Source organism: Heterocephalus glaber, unplaced genomic scaffold (genome assembly GCF_053883595.1).
Source record: "Heterocephalus glaber isolate CG9 unplaced genomic scaffold, H.glaber_assembly_v1.0 deba00001472, whole genome shotgun sequence".
In the NCBI taxonomy this organism is placed as follows: Eukaryota; Metazoa; Chordata; class Mammalia; order Rodentia; family Bathyergidae; genus Heterocephalus; species Heterocephalus glaber.
The window spans coordinates 14,805,759-14,810,057 of record NW_028258315.1 but is presented as its reverse complement, the minus strand read 5'-3'; the positions used below and the strand labels follow the sequence as shown (position 1 = coordinate 14,810,057).

Here is a 4,299-nt window from a genome sequence, read left to right as displayed (position 1 = left end):
TGTTACTTTGGATGCCTGCTTGGAGTAATTACAGTTAAATCCATTAAAGATGACTTTCATTTCTTCTTAATGTCAGAGCCATCTGCCTGACCCCCCTTCATGCATATTCATGGTGTCATTAACAGCTAGGCCATGCCCCTAAGACAGCAGGCAGAGAACAATGAGGCTGCCATGACCTGGAAGTGCATAGCAAAATATCACACTCTACATGATGATGTTCTGCCCAAGCAAGACTTAGTCCTATGGTTTAGAAATAGCCTCTTTGCCCTACAACACTATATTCTAAATTCTCCTAAATGCTCCCAACCATCTTCAAACAGACAGATTCCGGCATCTTCTTTGTTGTCATTTCCAGAGTCTCATAAGAGCCTCCTTCGCTCCCCCTCCGCCACTCTTGTGTCAAATTTCTTCATTCAAGAAAATAGAGTTTCAATGAATGATGAAAAATTCAATGAAAAATGCCAGAACTTTGGTTCTGATCAAGGCAAATATCTAGAGGCAAGAGAAAAGATGCCATTCTGGGTCTGACTCATTTCTCCAGTTGTGTAGCTCATCTGCGTGGCTTGTGATTCATAGTTATCAGTGTTATGAATACACCTTCAAAGGCTGATCAAAATATGTAGTGAAGGTCGGTGACCTGGGTTCAGAGGCCGAGGGACTACCTGCCGGAGTGCCCAGTCCCGCTCCTGCTCCCCGTGGTGTCATGTGAGTCTCGGAGCTGCTTCTGAGCGGAAATGCTCTCAGTGGTCAAAAATGGATTGGACCCTTGGGCCACCATCCTGGTCATCAAGAAAAAGCTAGTGGAGTTTGTGAAGGTGCTGCAGAAGCAGTATGTATCCCTGGACACTGTGGTCACGAGTGAAGATGGAGATGTCAACACCATGTGCAGTGCCCTGGAGGCTGTGTTTACCCATGGCCCACAGGGCAAGCACATCCATGCAGAGACTGGAGGAAAACAGAAGAAAAACACATCTTCTTGGACCTAGAGCACCTGGCCTTCATCAACACAGATGTGGGCCACTGCTGGGCCCGGCTGCAGCTGGCCCTCAGTGACGGCCTGATGGAGTGCTCCCTGAAGCTGCTGCTCCAGAAGCAGGTGAGGCTGTGCCAGTACCACCAGCCCCTGGCACTGCTGTGTGACGCCGAGGAGGGCAAGTTCCTCCTGAGCTTCCTGCAGGGACTCACGTCCTTGGCCTTCGAGCTCTCTTACAAGTTCGCTGTCCTGAACAAGTGGACAGTCACCCGACTGGCCCTCTCTGGGCTTTGTCCACCCTCAGAGCTCAACCCCCTCCCTAGCTCTAGTGCAGAACTCCAGCATAAGGAGTCTCTGGACTCCATTTCCCGCTCCTCAGGCTCAGAGGATATCGAAGTCCAGCGCTCGGGCCATAAGATCCAGAGGAACAGGAAGCTCACAGCCTCCTCGCTCAGCCTGGACACAGCCAGTTCCTCACAGCTGTCCTGCAGCCTGAACTCAGTTAGCTGCCTGCTCCAGGAGAGTGGCTCCAAGAGTCCAGACCACCCCAAGGAGCCCATGTCCTACGACCGGGATCTGGGAACAGCAAATGCTGATGATTCTGAGCAGTCTCAGCGAGAGGTGTTGTCTGAATTCAGCAAAGCCCAGGTAAACTCTGAGCCAACCCATGGACCAAGCCAAGAGTCAGAGATGCCTATGTTCCAGGCCCCACTGTCCCTCCACGGCCTGGCCACCAGCACATACCTGCTCTGAAACCTGCCTGGGGAGCCTCTTCCTGCCCGTGCATCCTCTGGGACCCCAGACAGTGACCACAAGTGGGAGCCGCTGCCCCAGGCACCCAGCACCCCACATGTGCAGCAGCCGGTCACTGCTCAAGCCTGTCTGCAGGGAGCACTTCCGGTCAACAGCCTGCTGGGCCTTGAGAGAGGCGAGTGGAGCTGTCGACCAAGGGAGCAGTCTGTAGAAGGCCCTGGAGAATGGCAGAGTGGGGCTGAAGCTTGTGGTTTCCTCCCCGACCAGTCTGCAACACCAGAGCTGGATCTCCAAAGAGAACTTCTATCGGCCTCCCCAGGAGCCCGCTCCCAACCGTGCCACAGCTGCTCCTAGAGGACGCCCAGAGCCAAGGGCTGCTCTCCGCTGCCACTGCCCTCAAGGAGCAAGAAAGAGCTGCTCCCTGGGAGCCCTGAGTGAGGCATGTGTGATTCTCCAGGGAAGCCCCGGAGTAGGAGCATAAGTTTCTGGGTGGCACAACTAGCGGCAGATGGGGCTGTCCAGCCCATCCCAGGGGCTCCTAAAGCTGGGCACAGTGTCACGGCGGGGGCCATGGGCATCTGGAAGGAGCTCTTCTGTGAGCTGTCCCGATGGAGCTCTGCCTCAGCCTGAGCACCAGGAGCGAACCTGCGTGGAGAGCTGCTCCCTGCTGCGCTGCAAGGCGGTGGGGCCAGCCCACAGAGACGGCTCCTTCGAGCTGGTCTTCTCCAGCAAGAAGCTGGCCCTGCGGGCCACCTCCCAGGATGAGGCTGAGGACGGGCTGGACCGGGTGCAGGAGGCCCTGCAGAAGGTCCGGCCACAGCAGGATGAGCAGGTGAACATCCAGTACCCAGATCAGCCCGAAGAACCCCCCAAGGTCCCCCGCAGCAGCCACCCCTCTGGATCAGCCCTGCTCCCAGAGACCGCCATCCGCCAGAGCAGGCAGAGTAACTGGACGTCAGGACAGGTTCCAGACCCAGATGCCGTCAAATGCCATCAGATGCCATCTTCTATACCTGTATGCAGACAGGACCTGGGTGCCCTATATTTTTTTCCTATCCTTGGAATCTCTGAAATGCTTCTGCGTGAGGAATAATGAGAAGATGCTGAGTGACAGCCACGGAGTGAGGCCATCCGAGACAACCAGCCAGACGTGAGCCTCAGGGGCCCGGCCTTCTTCAAAATCATCACAGCCAAGCCATCCTGAAGCTGCAGGCTGGGAACGCCAAGGAGGCCGCCCTGTGGAGGGGCCCAGTCTGCAAGGTCCTGGCGTCCTACTTGGAGGTGGCTTGAGGAGGCTGTGACACTTGGTGGGAGTCTGAACGAAAACTGTCAGGAAGTGCTGAAGTTCACCAGCCGGGAGAACGGGCTCCTCCTGCAGCACCTGGCGGCCGTCCCCACGGAGAAAGGCCTGGGCTCCCAGAGTTGCTTCTGTGCAGGCCGCTCCCAGCCAATTGGCTTCTCCTTTGCATGACCCAAGCTCTGTGCCTTCTCTGGCCTCTGTCACTGTGACTTCTGCCACCAGGACAATGCCTCAGGGATTCCAGCCAGGATCATCCACAGCTGGGATCTCACTGAGGTTCCTGGTGCAGATCCAGGCACAGCCCCTCATCAGCCTACAGCTGGTGAATCCCTCACTGTACGAGCACGTGGAGCAGATGCACCTCATTGACCAGAGCTGCAAGCAGCCGAAGCTCCGGGGGTTACCTGGGCCTGTGTCACAGTGGAGCCCTGAAGGAGCTGAGCAAAACGCTTGGCCACAGGCATTATCTCCTGGAGGAGTCTCCTCACAAGTTCAGTGTCGTCGACCTGCCCCAGACTGCAGAGGGGGGAGTATGAAGGGTTCCTCAGGGCCCTGATCACAGCACGTCTACCACTGCGAACTTTGCACCCAGCGGGGCTTCATCTGCCAGATCTGCCACCACCATGACATCATCTTCCCCTTCAGGTTTGACACCACAGTCAGGTGTGCCGAGTGCAAGACAGTCTTCCACCAGAGCTGCCAGGCTGTGGTAAAGAAGGGGTGTCCCCGCTGTGCCCGCCTGCGCAAGTGCCAGGAGCAAAACAGTTTCTCCTAAACCTGGTTGGCAGCCTGGCTCCTGTCTCACCAGCGTCACAGCATCTCACTTGTAAGGGAGACCCCCATGGGACCAGGGCAGTGGTGCCCTTGGCTCCCTGCCACCCTCCCTCCAGATGCCCCAGCCAGGGCTGAAGGGCCTACCCCAGCCTGGCCCATGTCACGTCATGACCCCGCCATTAGGGCCATTCCGACACTGTGGAAACAAGAATCAGGGACATTCAATTCCACATTCCCAATTAAAAGGTCTAGATTTTTAAATTTAAAAAAATATATATATATGTATATATATTATACATAGTGAATGTTTACATTTCAAAAAATAGATTGCAGTAAAAGACACATTACTATTAAACCCCTTCAAGCACATTTATCCCACTGTTCTTGCCACTTTCTGAAGCAGTTCTGGAAATCTTTGTTCATGAGTGTCTTTACAAGGTGTGATCAAAATTCCAGTGAATGATGCTGCTGAATGCCATCCAACAAAAAGGTAGGCTCG

At 55.2% G+C, this 4,299-nt stretch overlaps 1 pseudogene; it reads left to right on the top strand.

Moving 5' to 3' along the window:
* Positions 1-715: 715 nt before the first annotated feature.
* LOC101712962 (pleckstrin homology domain-containing family M member 1 pseudogene) lies at positions 716-3,801 on the top strand (annotated as a pseudogene).
* Positions 3,802-4,299: the final 498 nt, after the last annotated feature.